This window comes from Stegodyphus dumicola, chromosome 5 (assembly GCF_044657685.1).
Source record: "Stegodyphus dumicola isolate Sdum_Otavi_A_Nest chromosome 5, ASM4465768v1".
Taxonomy (NCBI): domain Eukaryota; kingdom Metazoa; phylum Arthropoda; class Arachnida; order Araneae; family Eresidae; genus Stegodyphus; species Stegodyphus dumicola.
In genome coordinates this window covers 187605620-187630706 of record NC_140772.1, presented here as the reverse complement: position 1 = coordinate 187630706, position 25087 = coordinate 187605620, and the positions used below count along the sequence as shown (strand labels likewise).

Below are 25087 nucleotides of genomic sequence, written 5' to 3'. Positions count from 1 at the left end.
CGGCAAATATTTTAAATCGTCAATACGCCTATGGATAGGTTTAGCATATTCAGTGTGGTATTGAATACTGATAAGCCTCTTTTGCAGAGTATAAAAATCTACTATAAAACCGCCATTTGCAAAAAATAGTTTTTTTAAATCCAAAATGAGTGTTTTGCCCTCTTTTACTTGACGTGCATCAAATGAAATTTTTGTTTTACATCTATGAAACAAACTCATCTAAAAATCGGGTCTATTATTTATAAAAATCTTAATTTAAGTTATTTTAATGTAGGATAATTTCATTAACAATATAAAATAACATACTTATACCAATTAATAATTCAGTCATTAAATTAATTTCATTGGTATTATTCATGGTACAAGCAAGAGTATTAATATTAATGTTTCATTATAATTATATTTGTTAATATTTATTTTTTTACGAACAGATAACCCATATGATGAATGAGACTAGTTAGTGATGCAATACTGCATTAAATATTGCTAAGTTAACAAACCCAAAGAATCGGAAAAGTGCTATGTTCCTAACCACCATTCATTAAGTACCAGTAGACGTAAATTTCGCTGCGAAGATCTAGTTCTGTTATTTGAAAAGCTTGCAAAGATAGATGTTTCGATTTCCTTCTCCTGATTAGCTGCAATTTAAACGCAACTAATCGGAAAGAGGAATGATCCTCTTCTTTCTCTTTTATCTTCTTTGACATTTCCCAAAGTTTATTCTGACTTACAGTTTCTGGGTTTTTCCTCTAGTGAGTTTAATTTGAGCAGGATTTTCTTTGAAGACAAACATCCTTGATTGTGGCATTAATTCTTAAATTCTCTGTTTTCTGATATTTTTATCCACATCAGAATTAGTTACGGTCTGATGTTTTTTTGCAGAACTATAAACTATAAAATCGTCATTTTAATATTCTCCTACTCTTTTCTCAAGCAAAGAACAGAATTTCCTTACATTAAAAAAATTCTTCGAACAAAATTACAGATTGTCAAAATGTTTACATGATGGTGTTAGACATGTTCTTAGAACAGTCAATTCTTTTCTGGATCTATTATATAACTCACAAACAAATTACGTTTCACTACCACGTTGTCAGTTTTAATTAAAATATATTGTCAATGCATAACATTTTCAATTTTTCACTCCCTATGGCTATAACGGATTTCCATAGTGTTACAGAGCATAAAATTTTCTCTTTGATTTATCAATGGGCACTCTGAGAGATTTAAAAGTAAAACACGCATTTCTTAATAATTTAGTGGGCTATCCGTCAGGAATGATTGTCATTCGTATAGGTAACGTATAGGTATATGTCAACGTATAGGTAATATCGATCGATAGGTCGCAGTCCACATTATCCTCTTAGACAACCTGTGACTGCCAATGTCATTAACGGAGATCTGGGGAGTTTGACAATGACCTGCGGGGTGTCTGTGTCGTCAAATCTATAACTCAACTATAACATGTGGTTGAGATTCTAATGAATTTCGGTGTAATATGTCTAATACTAGGTACAAAATAAAATATTCCAATATATCGAATTGACAGTTTTTATAAGCAATTGTTGTATTGTTTGTAATTAATTAAAAATTTTTGCGGTTTTATCGTTTCATCGTTTTGCATTACCCACAGCGCAGTTTAGGTATTTTAGAGAAGAGAAAGATATAAATAAGTAATGGCTGTCTAAAACTTTAGGAAATCCAAAACAAAAGCTAGTAATGTCTTTTACGTCTTAAAGCTTTGATCGGCCAGTGGTTTCGCTAAGAAAGCACAAATTTCCCAAAACCATTATGACAAAAAATTGTTTTCTTGATTTTAATGTAATTATTCTTCTGCATTTTTGTACTTTTAATATATTGCCTAACTTGATTTGACATATTTTGATATGCACCGCACATATACTTTCTTACAGCTATCGGAAAAATATTCTGAGCCGTATATATACGGCTTTGTCGTTTAGAAGAAAGTTATTTTTTTTTTTTTTGCTTCATCACGAATCACTCGTCGCTATATGGATTCTCACAGAACCTTTTTTTTTTTTTTTTTTTTTTTTTTTTTAAATTTTCTTACAGGAACTTCAACTTTAGGGCGACGTGTTGCTATAAATGACCAGCACAGGAACTGCACGCACATTTCCATGAACCGAGGGTACAGAAGTACCAGACAAGAAGATTAAAGGCAGCTTAGCATGAAACAATAAGTTAGAGTAACCACAAAGGTGCGGAGTATCAGAAAGAAAAGAGAACACTCTGCTTACAAAGTAGCTTCAGGTTTTATAGCAAATCTTCATGACATCATTTTTCAATTTTGTGTCAAATAGGAGCTATAATTTTTAACATGCTTCGCGAACTTGTAAAATGGAACATTTTATAATTACCAGCATGCAGCTTTCATTTTTTTATATTATTTTATTTCAATAAGATGCTAAAATTGGTTAGGAATGTTAAACAATTTTTTGAACAATTATTTGTCGATGTTGTTGAAATCTTAGATAACTTCAAATTATTTAACGAAACATACAAAAATATTCAACTTTTTTAAACTTAAATTCTTCTGTTATTAACCTATAATATATCACGTGCATGTCCTTCAGTTGCATTTCAGCAAATTTCTTGTTATCAAGCTTTTAAACTTTTTATGAAGTGATTTAGATATTTCAAATAATAAACAAATCAGTAAAATTTAAAGGTATAAATAACTAAGCAATTTTTTATTCCACAGTTGTTTTATTATATTCTCTAAAGGGTAGTAAGATTTTCGATTTCAGAAATTAAAAATGTTTTATCTCTACCATACTCTCAAATATACGTGTGCAACACACTCATGAATGAGTGTGTTGCACGCTGAGTGTTGATTTATCTTAGTGATTATTGACCTCGTCTTTCAAATGTCCTATGAAAAGTCTGACAAAACTTAATTTTAAATTTAGGATATAAGAAACGGTTAAAAATTCCATGGGCGTTTTGGATGTCTTAGAAATCCTACGATATTTTTAAAACAATGAATACAGTCGAGTACAGAAATATGCATTATGATAAGTTCAACTGCATGAGGAACATTGTGACTATTTCCAGAATGATGAAGACCGATATGTCGTATTTCCAAATGGTATGCAGCATTTGTGAACAACTCCTAAAGCAGCCGTGTCAAAGTAGATACCTTGAATGGACCAAACAATCATCAGTGCGAGCCGTAAGACACACAAAACTATTTCCCTACTTAATTAATATAGTGAATGAAAGAGTGAGTAAATATATAAAATCTTACCTAATACCCATGAACTGGCCAATGAATTAGAAATCATTGAGATTTTTATTTGAATGCGTGCTGGAGAAGAGGTATGCAAATTTTTTTATGAGTGGGTTAAACGTGGATAGAATGCTATTATATGTAAGGTAGGTGTAAGAGTGTTTTTCACGTTGAATGAAGTAAAATGGCAGAAATGACAGATCGTTCATCATTTGAAAAGGAGGTTATTGTTGGTCCCCGTTTAGCAGGAGCCTCGATTTCGAAGGCAGCAAATCTCACTGTACTCCCAAAAGCAACTATATCAAAGGTTTTCAAACGTTGTAATCAGAACCCACAATCCTTCTATAGAAGACGTAACTGCGGTTCGAGTACAGTTTTCCAAGAGAGTGATGGGCGTCGTCTCCGACGAATTGTACAGCAGGACAGAGACTCTACTGTCTCAACTGATCATCAACCAAGGCTCTGCCCAACGGATTTCAGTTTGAACCAAGCGCAGAGAATGCAGATTGTAGGATTGCATAGTCGGGTGCCTGTGAGAAAACGACTCATTTTTGCCCGACATGCAAGAATTCGTTTGCAGTGGTGTCAGGAAAGAAGACATTGGACATCTGAGAATTGGAAACGAGTAATATGGTCGGATGAATCACTCTAGACCCGAGAACCCCATGAAGCCATGAATCCATTTTGCCTTATTCGCAGTGTGTATGGGTTATGATATGTGACATTATCTGCTGGCATTGAAGGGGTGCCCTGGTGTTCCTCGAGTGTAAACAAACAGCCATTTGATACCTAGATATAATGACAGATGAAGTGCACACTGCTATGTTACGTTTTGACCCTAATGGATACATCGTGTACGATAATGCAACTATACATCGTGCCAGAAGTGTTCAAAATTGGTTCGCTAAACATTAATCTGACTTTCAACACCTTTCTCGCATAGCCCGGATCCTAACCATAGAGAAAATGTGTGGGATATGGTGAAAAGACGCATCCGACACCATTAACTCTTCCATTTAATCCACAAGATATAAAAAGCTGTATAGACAATGCTTGTTATTTTCTGGACATAAAATGCACTCCAGAAGTATGCAGACTCGATGCTCAAACGAATCACAACATTTATTCGTGCAGAAGGCTGTCCAGTAAAATATTAATCTTGGCTTCCTAATTCATTGATCGGTGTGTGTGGGAGCTTTTGAAAAAAATAGAAGGAACATAATCAAATCTGGATACTAGACAGACAGCTATTGTTTCTTTCTCAGTGCACGGCATAATGTTTCAGCAATTAGCTTTCGGATTTCCAAAGACATGTTGCTCGCACTAGCAAGTTTTGGAAGAGAGGTCAGACGAATATCTATTAACATGAATCGCGTTTGGGGACTTGTCCCCTTTCATGAGTAGCCGCGAGGTTTGAGTTTGACATGCCGATACTAGAAGATCGCATTCTCTCTCAAAGAAGTCATTACGTTTTCCAGATCTTGCATTTGCGATCAAATAAGCAATTAAAATCAAATGTTCCCACTTAGATAATGTTAGTATTAAACTTTGAAATTTAACTTCACATAATGTTAGTACATAATCTTTATAAATGAATGGTACAAGTTTAAAAATGAATAATAAATCGATGTGTTACCTTACCAGTGTAAAATCTACATCATAAGCATTGGGGACTATCCAAGTTTCTCATGTGCTACCTGCTGTTTGCTTGCCATTCTTGCTGCGCAGCCGCAGCGTCAGTTTCTAGGATAGCGCTGCAACTGGAAAAGGATTTGTGTGTGCTCCGTTTTGAAGTGTCCAGATCTGTGGTTTCAGTACAGTGATTTGTGGTTCGTGCACTTTTTCTATGTGGTATCCCGCAAGAAAGTGCATGGCCTTTTTTTTTTTTTTTTTTTTTTTTTTTTTTGAATAAGAAACTGCGATCAGTTACTCATTTCTAGGCATGTTGGAAATCTGGTTGTTACCCTAGCTGAACACCAGTTGTGATGAATTCATTTTGAAACTGGACGATGCTCGCCCTCCCATTTTTGCAAGAATGTATGAGAGCTTTTTAATCGTGTTCTTCACCAGCACTGGATTAGACTTACTGCAACAGTAAACAAGAACCGTCTTCCCTGGCGTCCCGGTTCGCCAAATTTAACACTATTAAATTGCTTTCTTTGGGGGTTTTGTTAAAAACCGATTTTATGTACTGCCAATTCCCATGTGCCTTGAGGAAATTTGTGGTCGGATAAAGCACGGGCTGAAGACCATCACAGCGCGCATGCTACATTGAGTTTGTGAAGAATTTAATTACCGTGTAGAAATGTGTCTGATCAAAGGTGCACATATTGAAGGATTGTAATCAGCCAATCTCTTCCAGCACTTGCTAATAAGACAGTACATCAGATATATGTCAGGTTACATATTGACAGATTACTATTGCTTGTATAGGCATTAGGTAATGTTTTGGAAGCAGGCAAGATTAAAAATATGCAACGCTTTCGCCGGGAATCGAACCACAGACCTCTGGAATACGCGTCCAGCATGCAAATACCACACCACGAAGGCATGCCAAGAAGGCGGGAGAAATACCTTATATGCTTATCTTGTATGTTTGCCCACATTTATACATATCTTGGGACCTACTAAACTAAGACGGGCCCACCAGCGGTCGAGTGTTAACGTCGCTGAACTCTGGTAATTCGGTCCGAGAGGTTCGAACGAGCTGGCTGCATGGGCGTTTTCGTAGTGTTTCCCATGTGTAACGTGTATAAGAGCCAGTTTCTCTTAGAATGTTCTCCACGAACGTATTCCTCCACTTAGGCAGATAGCCATTGAGGCTTTGCAGTAATTAAATTAAACCAAACCTATCTCAACTAAGACGTCCTGTAGGATTTGTGTTTTACAATAGTATTGTGAACGCAATAATAAATTATTAAATACTGAAATTTCCAAAATATTAGATACAGTATTTCTACTTATTTTGCAGCAATTTCCTTCATGATTGTATAATTTTCTTTAACACTCTCAAGTATGGAAAACGATAAAATAAAATTACCCGTATAAAAGAATAGGATGATTCTATTTCTCTTTTCAGTGTTCATAGTTTCTCTACGAAATCTTGTCTTCTTTCGGTTAATATTTTCGCTTTTCTAAAATAAATTTACAAGATAGAAATTTTGTCCAAGATTCCTTCCCTCTAAAGAAAAAACATCCGAATGTTTTAAGCCAATATTTCCCCTAATAACACTTATTCCTGCACAAAATTCTAGCTAAAATGCGTTTTAGAGTAAATAAAGAGACGGAAGCATATCACTGACGCTCACGCTTATCGCTATATACATGCAAAATAGTCTATTTTTAGCACTAATAATTTGAGTAACTTTTTATTTCTAAAAAATAATTTCTGAAATTTATTATCTTCTGTTTTACTTAATTTATCTTCTTGGTTACCGATGATTTCGTTTCATATGTTTTCATAACTGGAAACTTATTTCATATATCGTAATTTAACTAACTCAAATTGAAATAAGTACACAAAAACAAAATTTAAAATCAGGTACATTTCAGAATATCATTAATTGGAAATTTTTATTTGTATGTGTTGTTGTTAGATTTATGCAAAACTAAAACTACAACCCAAGTGATAATTAAAAAAAAGCAGAATAGAAAATGGAGAAATAATCTTTTCGTATCACAAGTTCAGAGCCTTTAAACTAACATGTTCGTTAACTGTCCAAATTATCTTTGTTTAACTCTTCAGCTGGAATTTAATTATCATTTGGGGCTTAAATAAATATGCAGCTTATAAATACGGTAAATCTCTTTATTTAACTAAGCAATTTGGTCCATTCATCACAACTTCAGGGCAGGGTACAGTGCATAATGATTTACACAGAATACCATACGTTTCGCTAGCTAATTATCTTAATCTACACATCTCGAACTCGAATTTTGCGAAAGGTGTAGTTGAAATTATAATTTAAGTAAACAGAAATATATAAGTATCAAATCTAAAATTAAGTTAAACCACTGCACGGTTTACACCGAGAAAGATTTGTCAATTTAAAAGTTTTTGCCAACGTTATATACTCGTCAGGGTTAAACGTGGCCTGGAACTTTACATCCCCTCGAGAGACACTCGTCACTCTGTGTTACCCAACCTCCAGAGTGCAACTAAAAAGAAAACACATGATTGACGGCTTATATCATCACAATCTCTCCATAGGAGGGTTGTATCAATATCGCAGAAAGGTAAGTACATAACGTCTTGTATGCTTGGTTATCATACGCTGAGTTCGATGTTAGAAACATCTTTAGCAACTCAACTTTACTCAACTGTAGTCAAACATTTAGTAAATCATCACTAAGTCTTAAAGAATTTCGCTATGTGAAGGGGAAAAAACTTAACTGGACTCATGAATTATCTTTTAAAATCTGAACTTGCATCTTTAGTGTCTGAAAATATAAAAATAGCATGGTTTTATTAAACTAAGTAGATTCAATTTATGCAGCATACATGAATAACTTATTTTCTTGTAACTGAAAAAAAGATTAGGAATGATTATTATCTCAAGCTGCACTAAGCTTAGCTGCTGGTGAGAAAGAATAATTTAGGGAGGTGCTTAAAGGAGACTTCTCTACTTACGTTAATGTGAAGAAACTTATGAGAACCTCATTCAGTAGCCCTGTCTACTATAGCAGAAGAAAGGGAAAAAAACTCAAGGCGAACTACCTTAGATTGATGTTAGTTTTATAGAAATACTCTATCGTCCCCTTCGAGCCGGGTAGCGAAAACGCGCGCTTATCGCTGAGGCCGGCAGTGTCTTATGCGAGCGTCTCTCCAGGGCCGGGGGCTTTTTTGCTACTAAGCCTAAATCCATGAAATTTCCGAAGTATCAACGCATTGTTTAATAATGCTCTATAGAGTATTTAAACGGCTTATGCTTTATAAATATTTTTATATATATACTTTAATTACCTTATTTCTTGTTTAAATGCATATTTTATACATTTTATTTTAATTACTCACCATTTTATGAATTTTAACATTATACATCTGAAAACTAAATATATTACCTAAAATTCTCTTTTCGTATGAAAAATTTGAAAACAGGGATCTACGCACAGTCCTACGTTACATTCCTTGAACTCGTAATAACTCATTTGCCGTTTTGGAGGATTTTTCCGAGAATGTGAACAAACGAAGCATCGTCGTCTCATTTTCTTATTAGTCTCTTCTGAACAAAGTTTTGGAAAATGTCTTTCAGTTAATCTTTCAGAATCAATATCAGAATATCAGAATTTCAGAATGAATATCTGAAATATTTTGCATCATTTCTGCTATTTCATGCTCTGTTAAACATTTTCGACGCTTCGACATAGCAACGGTAAAAACAAAGAATTCACGTCTAACAAGATCTAATTATTTTCTAAAAACTGAACTGCAAACCAAAATACCCAACGCTTTAGAGCAAATAAAACTTCTCTACTTACAGTAAACAACTACCACGTGCGAATAAAGTGCGATTTAAAGAGACGTCATAAATCACGCCATTCGGAAACATTTATTTCCACGTTTGTTTATATAATCAAAAACACATGTATGTGAGTCATGCTTCTCTCATTTCGAGTAGAAGGTCTAATTTACATGTATCTGAAACCATATGGACATACAGTGCCATCTTGTGGCAGAAATTATAGTTTGAAAAACGTTCCAAAGTACTGGCACAAATACGTAACAGTCGGTAGAGAACGGAACAATCCTCTGGCACGCCTGCGTGTGGGCCGGTAGGTAAGTGTGTTCGTTGCTGGCACGTATACGTGACAGTCGGCGCGAAGGGGTTAAAATACTGAAAAGTTAGGAGAAGGGTATAAAGAACCCCTTATTAACTCAAATAAGATTCACTCACAAGTCAATATTTTTGGCTTAAATTAAAAAGTAATGACTCAAAAGTAACTTAAAAGTAATGAAGTTAAGTTAGGCTAACAGCTGCACAGGAGGTTTACCGCGCAAGCTGACTCTGACCCGAAAAGTCGGCTTAAACATGCGTAATGGCTGTAATACTTCAGCGTCAATAAAATCTAGTCGCTATAAAATTAAAGATAGCAACGTAGCCTTCAGGCAGGCAGAGTAGGCTCTGATTTTACCTTTCAAAATCTTTCCGTAAACACTAAATTCTTTTTACCTCATTTGAATACACGCGCCCTAGACAATTTACATTCTGGCAAGAAAGTGTGAGTTGAGAGCAAAAGCGACAGAAAAGCTACATCAACATAAAATAACTGTTAAGAATGAAAATCGGGATTGAACTTCCGGCCTCCACTTGGCTTTTTGAAGGACGGTGAAGTGGATAACTGACTTTAATCTTGTAGGAATTTTGTATAGACTTTATAAAGCATTCTGTTGCAAGGCAATGTACTCTATAATACACTCTATTGCGAAACAAAAAATATGTACACTCTGTTGGAAATACATCATTTTAATAAAGAATGTTATGGTATTTATCAAGTCAGAAAAAGTCAAAGGAACCAAACCTGTGAGCCAACACTCAAAACATGCAAAAAAATCAGCAAGGAATAATATCACTAGTTTAAGTTGAAAAATTTTAATGAACATAGGCAGCCTTAGAGTATGATTCCGAGTAGACGAATAAATTGGATAAATTTACCGGAAATAAAAAAAAAAAATAATAAAAAAAAAATTATTTGGAGACATTTCTTCCTTTCTGACCTAAGATTTGTGCCCTTTGAAGCGTAATCTCTATGTTCTCTTAATCTAGCTGATATATATATAAAATCACACCGGCATGGGATGTTACATATTCTCTAAAAATTTAATTGTGGGATGTGAACTAGTATCTTCCAAGGCATAAAAACAAATTTTGTTTATAAAAGAAAAAATAACTCGGAAGGTGCACTTGTAAAGAAACCAAACATTTCTAAAAATAAAAATATTTTTAAATAAAATAAAAATCAACTGCAAAATAGAATGACGACAAGATTACTATGATCGTTTTTTAAGTGAAAAAATGTTCTTTACAAAAGCAAAGGGACTTTTTTTAACTTTATCAGTACTGGAAAAAAAGTCTCCTGAGCATTCTGAAGAATAAGCCATAAGAGAGCAATAAACATGTGAATGAATTGTAGGGTTTATATTTATTTTAACTAACATTTATTTTAAGTTTAAACTATCTTTCCTGTCAAGCCTTACTTTCCCCTGGAACTGCCAATGCCAGAATATGTAAATCTTAGTAGAACGCGCAAGCATTCAAATTATCAGCGGAAGTATTCTGATTTAAATAGAAGGAAACGAGTTCGGTGTGAGATTCTTACTTAGCGAGCGTGGAGGTAGTTAGCGAGAATTGAAGAACCCCGCGTTGCGGCCTATGTGCTTGGCGGGAAGTAGTGGTAATTGTTCCAGTGAGCTTCAAGTCTGCTGAATTAGCAGCAGTATTGTAAAACACGGTGAGTTAGTTATTTTAGAGAGCCTCGTAGTTAGAATCTTGTCTTTACTTTCTTTTCAGGTTATTATTTTTATTTGACTGCCAAGTTGGCACAGTCCGTAAGCGTCAAGAGGACGCAATTGTAATTTATTACGTTGAATAAAAAGGGACTTAAACCCTTCACAAGGCTCTATCTTTTATACAAGCTTTCACAGTCACCTCTTGGTTGCGTGCAAGTTAGAGGCACGCAACGTTATATTGGCGCTCGAACACTTATCGAACTGAAATGGCCGAAAATTGGATGGAAGCCGCTGGACAACACCAAGAAATGACAGTTAGAAGGATTTGGATACCTGGTCCAGACTTTGAGAGCATCAATCAAGCCAAACGTCTATTTCGACGGAAAAAATTCGGTGGCGGTATTTCTCGAAAGTCTAGAAAACCACTTTCAGCTCTACCCTGTGCCTGAAAGACAAAAAGTTGCCATCGCCACATCAGCACTAAGAGGACAGGCCGCGCTATGGTGGAAAAACATAGGAAAATTTCTACTAGGTGAATTTGGAAGCCCGACATATACATTTGAAAATTTCAAAAAATCGTTAATAAAGGCCTTCCCCATAGTGAAAGATCGCGCACGGCTGGAAGCTGAGCTATATAGTTTCTATCAACGGGATACAGCACAATTGACGGACTTTATTTTACGAAAAATCAAGCTAACGGATATGCTGTATGGGAAAAAACCCGATACGGAGATTATTGAAATAATATTACCAAGATTGTTACCCGCTGTCCAAGACTACTTTGAAATTAGAAACCCAAGAACATTGCAGGAACTCTTCGAATTGGCGGTGAAGTTTCAAAATCGCAGAATCGCGGAAAAAGCGAGAGGGGAAACATATTCTCAAAGTACCCGAAGGAAGGAGGAAACCAGAAATGGAAATCGCTCGTATGGGGGAAAGAACTATCAAGCTAACGCATCGAAACTCGAAGGTCAAGGCCCAAAAAGAAAATTTGAAAATAAACATCCGCGTACCCGGAAGACACAGATTGAAAGGAAAGCTTTAAACGACTAGAGGGGCCTGTGAAAGGGAGGGTCCAGACCCCGGAAGTTTTAAAAAAACCCTCAAATAGACATTTAAACACGGTCATCGTAAAAAACTCACAGCTACCAATTATACAAGTCCTGGTTGGCGATGTACCAGTAGAAGCCCTCTTAGATACAGGAGCAGTAGAAAATTTTATGAGTGAAAAGTTCTTCAAAAAGAATTTTTATAGGATACGACTATTTAAAACCCTAAATACGGAAATTGTAGCAGCGCAAGGAAAAACATGTCACTGCATCGGGAAATATCATAAACATCAGGTAAAAGAGGAAAATATCAAAGTATTAATTTTTGTGGTGAAAGACCTACAACACTCTTTTATTTTAGGTATGGACTTTTTAAGGGCCGCGAGGGCCAAATTAAATTTTCAAGATAGTTCCGTGGTGTTGGAGATGGACCAGAGGGTGGTGGAACCTGTAGAGACACCTGAAGTGGACCTTAGCCATCTGAATGACCAGGATAGTAAAGCAATACAGCAAGTGGTGAGTAATTTTTCTCATTTGTTTCCAGAAAAACCAGGAAACTGCCAAATCGTGACTCATAAGATTCAATTAAATGCCGAAAAACCTTGTAGGACTAAACCGTATCGTTATGATAAACAAAAAGACCTAATCATCAAAGAACATATTCAGGAGATGTTAAAGAATAAAATAATAACGCCCATAAATAGTGAGTACGCGAGTCCAGTCGTACTATGTAGGAAAAAGAACGAGTTTCCTCCTTCGGATAAAAGGGCTTGGAGGTTTGCTATTGATTACAGAAAACTAAATAGCATTACTAAATTTCCAGTTTATCCTTTGCCGGTTATAGACGAGATCATTAGACAGATCAAATCGACAAGATATATGTCTACTTTGGACTTAACATCTAGCTACTATCAAATAGCTATGAGACCCGAAGATATACACAAAACCGGTTTATAACAAAATCGGGCACTTATGCATTTTTACGCATGCCCTTTGGGTTGTGTGGGGCCCCATCAACATTCCAGAGAGCTATGGACATTGTTCTAAAGCCTGTCCTAGGAAAATCAACTTTAATTTATCTAGATGATATAATTATAACGAGTAGTACGTTGGAACAACACATTAATGACCTCGAACAAGTTTTTAAATTATTAAAAGAGGCCGGTCTTACAATTAACGCCTCAAAATGCAAGTTCGCAACTAAAGAACTTAAATATCTCGGTTATAAAATTTCGCAAAAGGGTATAGAAACGCAAGATTCAAAAATAAAAGCTATTAAGAATTTCCCACCGCCCAACACCGCCAAGAAACTTTCTTCTTTCCTTGGGTTATGTTCTTAGTATCGATCTTTCATAAAAGATTTCGCTAATATTGTTGAACCACTCTTAGTAATCAAAAGAAAAAAAAGTAAGTTTACGTGGACAGCGGAAGCTAACACAGCTTTTGAAAGATTAAAAGAAGCGCTTATTAATGCCCCTGTTTTAAAATTCCCTGAGGGGGACGAAAACCTGGAAATTGCGGCAGATGCGTCAGACTATGCGGTGGGAGCGGTTCTTATGCAAAATAACCATCCACTGGCATTTTTTAGTAAAACGTTGAATCAGACACAAAGGAATTATACAGCTACAGAAAGAGAAACATTAGCCGTATTAATGGCTGTACACAAATTTCGAGTTTATTTCGGCAAATCGCCAGTAACAGTCTTTTCGGATCATGCGGCTGTTGGTAGACTTTACTCGGGAAAAACCCTAACGCCCAGGTTAATAAGATGGGCTTTAAAACTCCAAGAATATAATATCACAATAAAATATAAACCGGGTAAGGAAAACAATGTAGCTGACGCACTTTCTCGTATAAAACTGGATGACGAAGGAAATGAACTTAAATGCGCTGTGTTGACTTCAAAAATTTAGATTCTAGAGATACGGTTATTACTGAACTGAAAGCTGATCCTGAATTTGGAAATATCTATGCTTATTTGAAAGACCCCGAAAGCTTTGAGCATACAGATATCGATGCGATAAAAAATAGAGCAAAAAACTATGAAATAATAGATAATTTATTATTCTATACGAAAACAACAAACGAAAATCTTGAGTATAAGCCAGTCATCCCAGCCTCGCTTCGATTAAGCATTTTGAAGGAGTTGCACGAAGAAAAAACAGCGGGCCACCTCGGGGTCAGAAAGACTATAAAAAGGGTACGCGAGGCGGTATATTTCCCGCAATTATACAAAATAGTAACGGCGTATGCCAGGTCCTGCAATCAATGTCAGTTAATAAATGATATTAATTACAGCCCGGCCGGGTACTTAAATAGCATTCGCGCTACATTTCCGAATGAAATGTTAGGCATAGATCTCCTTGGTCCCTTCCCCCAGAGCGAGTTAAATAAAAATCGTTTTCTTTTAGTAATAGTAGATCATTTTTCAAAATGGATAGAAATTGTTCCACTTAAACGCGCGTCAGCCAAAACAGTCGCAGATGCATTCTTACACAGATACATTTTAAAATACGGTGCACCGATAAAAGTCATTAGCGATAACGGAAAACAATTCATTAGTCAAATATTTGAAAACATATGCAATGGACTTGGCATACGCCATATCAAAATGGTTCCGTATAGACCACAGGCTAACATAGCAGAAAGAGTTAATAAAAACATTGTAAAAATAATTCGCAGTTACGTTAGCACACATCACAAGCGCTGGGATGGCTACATAAATGAATTAGCTTATGCTTTAAGAACGGCACATCATGATACTACGGGAAAAACTCCAGCAGAATTATTTTTAGGCAGAAAGTTAATTACGCCTTTAGATAAATTATTATTTGTGCAACAAAGAGAGCAGGAGTTTAAACAACAAGATGTGCAAAAGCTAATTGATCAGGCGCTTAAAACCTCGGATACGGCAAGAAATAGGCAAAAGTTATATTATGATAGAAAACGCCGTGAAGCAGATTTTAAAGTTGGGGATAAAGTATTGAAGCGGAAATTTTCTTTATCAAGTGCCCCAGACAATTTTATTGCAAAGCTAGCTCCAAAGTTTGAAGGCCCCTATGTAATTCAGGAAATCAAAGGGGTAGTCTTATATCTTAAGAACGACAGAGGGGAAATCTGTAAAGCAAGTCCCGACCAGGTGAAAAAATACTATAATCCAAATGATTTTGAAATCCTTAAAAGTTTCTTGCAGGACTCAAGTCTAAACGAAGTAGAAGAATCAGAGACTACAACAACTATTCCACCAAAGAAACAGAGAACTGAAGAGAGACCTAGAACTTCTACAACCCGGACGTCGGTATCAAAAAGAAAAAATTATTTTCAAACTCCGGCGTTTAAGAAAAACAAAAATACAGATGAACCGGGTAAAGAAACCGTGGTAAAGAGAAAAACACCACCTACAAAGGATAGCAGGAGAAATTACACATCAAGGAGAACGCGCACACGGCCACAGAGTCAGGTGCCAGCAAGGCCGCCGTTCCGGAAACTGAAACGCCAGCAGGAGGCACAAAAATACGAGGAACAGAAGAAATTCAAGAAGGACTCCAGACCGGAGGACGTCAAGACCAGCCGTCCCAGGCAGAAACGTAAAGGCCAACAACCAGACGATTACTCCGTCAAGAGGCCAGCATGTAGAGGACGCAAAAGAAAAAGCAACGTGGACGACACTCGGAGATCAATAAGGAGAAGATTGACATCCATGAAACCTCTAACTTGGGATCAATTTTGCCAAAAACGGATGACGGAGTTTCAAGCATCGAAAACTCAAAGATAAGTTAAAACCTTCTATAATTTTTTTTTTTTTTTTTTTTTTTTCTCTTTTGTTCCGAAATGTTATGCATAAGTACGAAGTTCTATGTTTTGACGAAAGTCAATATGTCTCGGTTGAGACTTAGTTTTGTTTTACTTTATTTAGCTAAGGCAAAAGTATTATTTTCTTTAAGTGTAAAAGCTAAAAACAAGCATTTTCTGTTGGTCGAAAGACTAATTCTGTTATGTTAAAGCCAAAATTTGGCCGAAGATAAAAATAACTTCGTATTCTTGTATTAATAAGAATTTTGCTTTCAGTGCCGCCAGCTTGGCGAAGATTGAGTAAAGTAAAAATTTATTTTCTCTTATTCATTTTATGATAAATTGTAAAAAGCATATGTATTAAAATTTTGTAAATGTATGTAAATTTTTGAAGGTTATGTAAAAGTAGAATTTAGTCTAGAAGCATAAAATTGTAGATGCTAAAAGTGAATGCTTAAAAGCAATGAAGTCAAAATTTAAGTAGTAAATTGTAGATAAAGTCATGCTTTAGAGCGAAAGCCTGCATGTTTAAAGATGAATGAGGGGGAAGTTAGAATGAATGTGTTTTGTAGGGTTCTCCACCTACATTTGAATTTTTAAGACTATTAAAGTAGCTCATTGAGTTGTAGAATGTCGAGTAAGGTGTGTCTATTTGGTCGTTGAATTCTAACAAATCATGGTGGTTAGGGGAAGTGTTGTAAAACTAAAACACGAATATTCCTGTTTGACACCACACACGGTGGAGAGCCAGGGTAAAGTTAAATTAATGCTTGAAAAATTGAATGAATGTGAAGTAAGCAATAACTAAGAAAAACGAATCGTTTAAAAACAAAAATTTATTGTGTCAAGAAAGTGTAAATTATATGTATGTAGAAAGATACTGATACTTATTCCTTCCAGATGCTGGAAGGAAAGACCAAGATTGATTGATGAAGTCCAGGAAAAGTTGCTGTAAGAAGAAAGCTTTGTAACGAGCAACAGAATTTTAGTATAATTGTTACATAAGATTTTTTTTTTTTTTTTTTTGTGTAAACGAGGTTCTCGCCAATTAGTTCAGAATTAGAGAAACTTACAACAGGTCGTTTGTAGGACCTGCTTCCAAGTTTTCCAAATTCTGGCGGCGGCAAATGTAGGGTTTATATTTATTTTAACTAACATTTATTTTAAGTTGAAACTATCTTTCCTGTCAAGCCTTACTTTCCCCTGGAACTGCCAATGCCAGAATATGTAAATTTTAGTAGAACGCGCAAGTATTCAAATTATCAGCGGAAGTATTCTGATTTAAATAGAAGGAAACGAGTTCGGTGTGAGATTCTTACTTAGCGAGCGTGGAGGTAGTTAGCGAGAATTGAAGAACCCCGCGTTGCGGCCTATGTGCTTGGCGGGAAGTAGTGGTAATTGTTCCAGTGAGCTTCAAGTCTGCTGAATTAGCAGCAGTATTGTAAAACACGGTGAGTTAGTTATTTTAGAGAGCCTCGTAGTTAGAATCTTGTCTTTACTTTCTTTTCAGGTTATTATTTTTATTTGACTGCCAAGTTGGCACAGTCTGTAAGCGTCAAGAGGACGCAATTGTAATTTATTACGTTGAATAAAAAGGGACTTAAACCCTTCACAAGGCTCTATCTTTTATACAAGCTTTCACAGTCACCTCTTGGTTGCGTGCAAGTTAGAGGCGCGCAACGTTATAGAATGAAAGCTCTTTTTTCACTTCCTCCTTTTACGAAGTAAAGAAAGTATTGTATTACGGAAAATTTCGAATATCATATTTCAACGGAAATATCCATTTTGACCCTTCTCGACTCCATTTGGATGATTTTTAAACGACATCTGTAAGTAAGGCTTAATATATGCATGCATATATTTAGTCTAAATTATACTATAGTTAGCCTAAATTGTAATATAGCAAATTTACTAAAGCTCCTTCTGGCACTGTAATATTTGCTTCTGAAAATTGTCAACAAACGCTGGGAGGAGGACGCGGGAAATGTACCTGTTAACTTCTGTTAGACAAAAGGTGTCATCGTCCTCCGTCACCTGTCACTTGTACATACAGACAGAATAAAGAGCTATTATTCTCTAAAGCGGATAATAAAATGGATTTAAAATGGATTCAAATGGAATTTTTCGTGATCTCTGTACGTATCGACATATCTCGTATAACTAAAAACGATTAACTGTAGAAATGTTATATATAGGAGTACTATAACATCTATTTCAGATGTACCTCGAATTTTTATAGCAAACGGCGATACCAAAAGTACCGGAAACTATTCGTGCTTTGGGAATTTGAAATTTAAAAACAAAATAATTTTGGACAAACAACGAAATGTGACTTTTAGTGCTGCGTCCTATACATATTTGAGGAAATTTTGTGGTCTTATGAAAAAAGAATTCAAGAAATTTCTCTCCCCTACGACAAAAAAATGACCGGGTTATTTAATTTCGAATTTTGTAATTTTTTTGTCTTTTTTAATTTGCATTAACACGTTGACGACGGCGCGTATATTCATTGTTCGTTTTATGCGGCGGCGCTTCAATTAGCGTTCCGTTTCTTGGTCCATCCGTTTTGCGAAGTAATAATAACAAAAAAGGAAAAAAAAATTAATACCGTACTAAGGATCCGCGAGGATGACGATGAAAGAGATGCAAAGAATGCTATAAACGCCTAGCAAGTCTAAAAGGTACTCAGTACGCTACGAATAAAGCAAAGAAATTAACAACATATTGCGTTAATTGTAAGGGCACTTTGTTTAGCCTTCTTTAAAAAATTGCATAGACAAAATTAATAATTATATTTCATTTATAAGTTACATTTTAAGTTACTTGTTTTGTATTGAATGTTTGATTATAAGTGTTGAAATGTTAATGTAAACTGTTGAATAATTTAAATAAAATAAAATTTATACTACGTATTTTTTAATATACAAGCGTGACCCATGGGTGAGTCATGCCGGCTCGTGGAACAATCATGCCGCCCCACGGAACAAACAAGTATAACCCACCGGTGGGTCTGGCCGGCGTCAACGTGTTAAGGGACCGGTTAATTAAGTTAAAATAACTGGAGGGCATATGTTTAAATGTAGTGCAACACAAAATAAGTATAAATTAGTAGGCCGTACGAGGAAGACATCAGCGTCTAATCGGATTTTTTCTGTTTAGTGAAATGGCATGATATTTAAAATCTGAGATTCTACAGTGCTTGGTTCTAGTGTTAAGTTTGAATTTTTCAACTGAATGTGCAGTCATTTGTATATCACTATTGTATTCTTTAAATTCTGATGAGTTTATTTTGGTTTTACACGTTTAATATACGCCAAATCGAATATGGACACGTTGCTCCTCTTCCACACGCACTGCCAAAAGAACAGTAATCTTTACGATTGTTGAATGGTGTGATATTTCCCATCCCATCCTCGAGCTTGGAAATACTTACACACAAGGGTTTAGCTTATCTATTATTGTACGAGGACTATTATATGATTTAAAATTTTAACCCCCTTTTTGTAAACACCTTTTGACAGTCGATAATAATCCTTAAATTAAAGTAATAACGATCTCTCACGTATAGTTAAATTACATGAGTTACTTCATGAGGTTAAAGAAAGGTTGTGTTTAGATATGCTCTAAATGTTATTTAAATACATGGTAAGTAAATTTCGTACATGATTTGTATTAATTTACTAAATTTAAGGTTTAGTGTTCTAGAGTTAAGTATTTTCTCGAGGATAATTTTGCTTGCAAATAAGTTTTAAAAGGAAGAAAAGTAACTTATACAGGTGATAGTGATAAATACAATAAAACTTCAGTTGCAAAAATTTAACTTTATTATGAATTTTATGTCAGACGTAAAAAATATGTTAACACTGAATAAGGAAATTCTTATAATACTTACCTATTTGTATTGAAAACTACACATAAGAAAAAATTTAAAAAATCTTAGTAAGATATTCAAATATAAATGTAAGTTAAGTAAAGCTAAAAGTTATTTAACTGCAGCTGAATAACTATGGCTAAAGCTTTCTGAATAATTTATGTTTCACACAGGCAATATTCCGTAACTCCATTAAAATTCAGGAAGAAAATGGTATGTACAGCCATATAAATCAAAGTAATTTTAAGAAGTACAGCTTTTGTACTCCACCTAAACGATACATTTACTTATTTGGTATTCTAAACTTATTTCTTGAATGTATGAAAAAATAAATTTTTAACTATCGTTTAGTTTTATGAAAGCTTCTTGAATAAGTTTAAATTCCACTCTATAATTTTCTACATTGTTATCTGGAATTTTATCAAACCATTATACGATACCATTCCATTTTATGATATAACATATATATGCGATTGTCCAGTGGAAATTTGGACAAACTCCTAAATGTATCCATAACTATATGGAATTTTGAAGAAATTTCTCTGAATATGGTTAAACTGCCTTAGGCTGTATGCTGTCTGTAACTGAATAATTATCGAAATCTCAAAAAAAAAAATCAAATATAAAATAGATTTGACGCGTGAAAAGTCAGGCTATCTGAATTTTATGAATTATTTATGAAATTGAAATAATTGCGCAAATCGAACGGGGACAAAATGGTCTGCTATAACATGGTGAATTATGTTAAATAACGCTTGAAATAATTCCACCGCAGGAATTTTCAACCTTTTGACTAACCTCGCCCTGTATACGAGGATGCAATCGTGCACTTGCCTGCCAGATAGGGTTAACAAGGGTCTATATGTACCTGAATTTTGATATGTTTCGACAAAGAATCGAGTACATTTTCTTTCTTAAATAACAATAGCATATAACTGCTAATTTAGAAATATAAATATTTAGATTATATAACATTAAACTAAGAAAGGAATTTCAATTTTAATAGATCCGGCATTCAGAGCAGTATTTTCTTTCTGAGCGCAAAATACTATTCAGTCTAAATTTGAACTCAAAATCACATTCTGTGGCTCTGAAAATTATATTTAAATGTGTAGTCGATAAAATGCTAAGCTATATTTGATTTGACCTGTAGAGACATCAGGTATTTTTTGGAAGTAGGCAAGATGAAAAATAAGCAATCGCCTTTGCCGGGAATCGAACCACGGACCTTTGGAATACCGGCCCAGCGTGCAGAACCGCTACACCATGAAGGCACGCTAGGAAAGCGGGAGAAATTTCTTATATACTCCCCTTTTTAAACGGCAACTGGGGTTTTTAGGGGACCCAATCGCCAAATCCTGGGTGAGGAGAATCATCATCCAACACCCTATTTTAGTTCGGGCGCCACTGTAGAGACATTAGGTATTTTTTGGAAGCAGGCAAGATATAAAATAAGCAATTGCCTTCACCGGGAATCGAACCACGGACCTCTGGAATACAGGCTCAGTCTGCTGACCACCACACCACGAAGGCAAGCTGGGAAGGTGGGAGAAATACCTTATAAACGAAATGCAATTAAAACAGTAAAAAAAATTACAGTTCAAATTAGAGATTCTACTGAAAACAAGCAAGAAGGCTGATTTCTCAGTGCACAAAGCTGAAAGTTTACTTTTGGTTGAAGGTGTAGAAACTGACTTAATTCACTGTTCTACTGAATTTCAAATGTTAAACAGATGACTATACGTTAATCTTATCTCTGCACTTCGTTAGGTTTAACTCTTTAAAATTGTTGATAATTCTACTTCTGTTGCATGCGGATTAACTAAATGCATAAAACCCTTAATCGAAACATAAAACCACATAATTTATTCACTTTTAAAGCGAAAAAAAAAATGCACAATTTATCAACATGTAAGAATTAAAAAACTAAGCTCACCAAGAACAGTAAGAATATACATATATATAATTATGTATGAATAGTGCAATCGATTGTAACGAAAACGAGAGGTGCACAACTACATGTTATGACAGTTCCATATACAAAATTTCAACGTTTTACGGCTCTTCGTTCTTGAGTTATGCAAAATTCATACATACCTACAGACATCAGAAAAACGTCTTTTCGGAATCCATTTTAACATCCGTTTTGACAAAAACTGTCCTTTATTCTGTTCGTACGTACAGATGTCACGCAAAAACATCGTTCAAATGCTTTCGAGAGCGGTTTAAATGAATATTTTAGTTGAAATATGATACCCAACATTTTTCGCGATTACAATACTTCCTTTATTTCGTGCAAGGAAGTAAGTATCCCGCTTGGGTGCAATAGAAAATCTGAAAGCTCTCAGACTTTTCCTTTTGGCCTTTTAAACTGTATTACCAACCACTAACTTTTTATGTATTAACGTTATTAAATATTCCCGTCCTTTGCACTTACGCCACATAAAATTCAGTTCAACAGCAAAATCACAAGATATTTAAAAATAGCATATATTTAGAATTCCTGATAAATTGTTAGAGGTTGCTTTACTTGTTTTTATATTCGTTATATTATTTCTTTATTATTTCTATCCTATGTATGTTATATTATTTCTAATCTATGGAAGAACATTCATGCGATACATACAAGGTACATACATGCACATTTTTCATTCCTTAATTTCTTTATAAACAGTACAGGGTGATAGCATTTTTTGGCAAAAAAGAGAATTGACATTTATAGTGATAAGCCGTAAAATACAGTTTCGAGAGACGAAAAGTCAATTTTGGGCTAAAAAACTAAATAAATAAAAAATAAAAGAACAAACACGTAATTGCATAAAACTGAAAAAAAAAAAAAAAAAAAAAAACGCATAAAAAGTGAGTTTCAAAATTAATAGCACCTCTGGTGTTCGAAAAACATTTAAAAAAAACTTAAGAAGGTAATTTTGCATTATTCGCGATATTTTCATTATTACAATATTGTTTTAAATTTCCAGTTATAGATTTATTATAAGTATTATAAAGCATTTTCTCCCTCCTTTGAGCATGCCTTCGTGGTGTAACGGTAGCGCACTCAACGCGTACTCCAGAGGTCCACGTTCGACTCCTAGCGAGGGAAGTGTCTGCTTCAAAATATCTTAATACCTCTACAGTACTATAAATACTATTTAAAAAGGCTAATAATTATCTTTTATTACAGCTTGTATATCTTTATAACATTGTGCGCATAGTTATGTAAATTATACTTTTGGTAAAAGGAAAAGGAAAGTCTGCATCTTCCTTTATAGTACTTCTCAGACGTTATCGAAATTCAGAGTACTTATTGATCTTGTAGCAATGGTATAAGTGAAGCCGTGTCTGTAGCAGTTACTGGCTAGTACATTTTCTGATTTCTAATAATCTGAGGAAATCTTATTGCGGCTACGAGAGACGGAAGTTAAGAAGAAATATTAATATACCTTTTTTTCAGCACTAAGGATTCTGTGTAGAGAGAAACTCTGTAAGTAACACAAAATAATATTTCTCTTGAAGTAACATGTTTAAATACATATTTGTCAGAAACTAAATTGATGAGGTAAGACGAAAAATGAAACTATTCATATTTTAATCTATTTTCGTTCTGAGTTTCTAGTTAAAAATATTATCATTACATCGGCTATTTAACAGCCAACAAAAATTATTATTATTTTTATTTAGCTTTAAAATGTCAATATTGGCATTACTTTACGTTAAGCATAAAACTTTAAGTCATCCGTAACATATGGTGTGTGACCAGGACGTTTTTAATATCTAGAAATAAGTGAAATATGAGAGAAATCTGCAAAAAAGGTGGTCGGAGAAAAGACTTTACACGGACATCCACAGAGTTCATTTCAATAAAATAATTAAATACCTTCTTAAAAATGTGTACGTCATTTTAAAATATTTTCATTATTTTCAAGTTAATGACAGTTAAAGTAATGAAAATAAGTTAGAAATTCGATATTTTACTTAGATCAGAAAGAAGAATAAGCCATTCGGATATCTGTGATCCGAATAACTACTGTTTAATGTTCTAAAATATAGAACATCTTTTTTCAAACATAATAACCTCACACTACATAGAAAAAGAAATTTAGAAAAGCTGTTCAGCAGAATTTCAATATATTCCAAACAGCGAAAACATTTTATACACATATTCATCGTAAAACATGCAATAAGAGTAATGCATAAAATGTTACCTTTGTGTAAAAAAAAAATAAACATCTCTGCTTTTGCCATCATTAAGAAACTTTCATATATTCTTTTCGATCAGCAATGACTCTGAGGCAGAGTAAATAAAAAAAAAAAAAAAAAAAAAAAAAAAAAAAAACACTATAACCAAGAAAAGTACAGATCCTTTTTTCTTATTTCCTTGAATGTTAGAGAGAAAAAAGTAGCGCACTGACTTTTCAAGAAGTCACTTCGCTATTTACTACGGAACTTCTTTTCACCAATAGCAGTTGAAAAGAATCGGAAATACTACCTGATTTTGTTGCATAGTGGTTGTATCTTTCGAAACTCTAATTGAAGACATCAAGTTACACGAAGAAAAAAAAATATTTTCGATACGAAATCCCTTTGTAATGCTCTAAGCCTTTCTAGGGAATTGAAATTCCATGGGTTTGAGCAATTTTTTTTCTATTCTTTTGGTACTTACCACTGTGATCTTTTTACCTTCACTACTCTTTATCCGGAACTTTTGGATTGACGAGAAAACGAGGTAACATACTTGCAGAACTTTGTAGGTGGCTAAAAACGAAAAGAAAGAAAGAAAGAATTTGAAGAAATAAAAAGGCATTCGATTTCAACAAGTGGATGAAATCAACAAGCCAGAAAATAAAATTAGAATCCTTTAAAATATAAGACCGGTATTTCATTTCTATCATTTTGTTAGAAACGTCAGTATTACTGTGTGATTTCATCAAATATTATGCAATTTCGGTTTATGATACCGAGAATGACGGGTAACGCAGGGTAATATTTAGCAAAATCTTTCTTTTTTTAGTGCAATCGGCAGTACCAAATATATATGTATATATTTGTTAATAATTTGGCAATCAAGCACTGGAAGGCAGCCTGGCACAGAATCCAGATATTGTTGTGGCTGAGTGTAAGGCGGAATCCGTTGATTTAAATTTATAGATTTTATTATTTATTAAATTTATAGATTTTATTATTTTATTATTATTAAATTTATAGATTACTAAAGGATTTAAATTTATAGCTCTATAGCTTTATTCAATTCAAATGGCAAATAATTATTCTTTTAGATTAAATTCTCCATAATTACATATTCAATAGTGATTTACTCATTTAATAACCTTAAATTTATTGCGTCATACTATTCAAATAAAGGGAGACAGATGGGAAGAGCGGCAGCAAAGGTATGTTAGCAGCAGGAGAAGAAAACAGTCTCTGACGCAAAATGGCGCGAATTCTTCATTTATAACAGCGGCTACGCAATATGCTCGAAAGCAGGGATAAATAGAAAGGGCTAGCTCATTTCTTTGTTCGACTCCTCACCGACGCGAGCCTAATGGGGAAAATTAACAGGCAGTGATCTGACGTCACTGTGATGCCACCTGTTCTGATTTCCCGTGTTTAAAACTGTAGTTTCATTCAGCCACGAGACGATTTTCTAGAGGTTACATATCCCAAATTAATTTTAATCATAT

At 34.5% G+C, this 25087-nt stretch overlaps 1 protein-coding gene across 5 annotated transcripts in view; it reads left to right on the top strand.

Annotated features, from left to right (window-relative positions):
* LOC118198806 (endothelial cell-selective adhesion molecule-like) overlaps window positions 1–25087 on the top strand; it is an 847091-nt gene that overhangs the window by 297292 nt on the left and 524712 nt on the right. For 2 of the 5 annotated variants that reach the window (XM_085817474.1, XM_085817475.1), the window contains one exon: window positions 2074–2271. The exons of the other annotated variants lie outside the window; for them this stretch is intronic. The gene's annotated coding sequence lies outside the window, so the exon portion shown is untranslated. The remainder of the gene's footprint in view (window positions 1–2073; window positions 2272–25087) is intronic. 5 annotated transcript variants of the gene reach the window in all.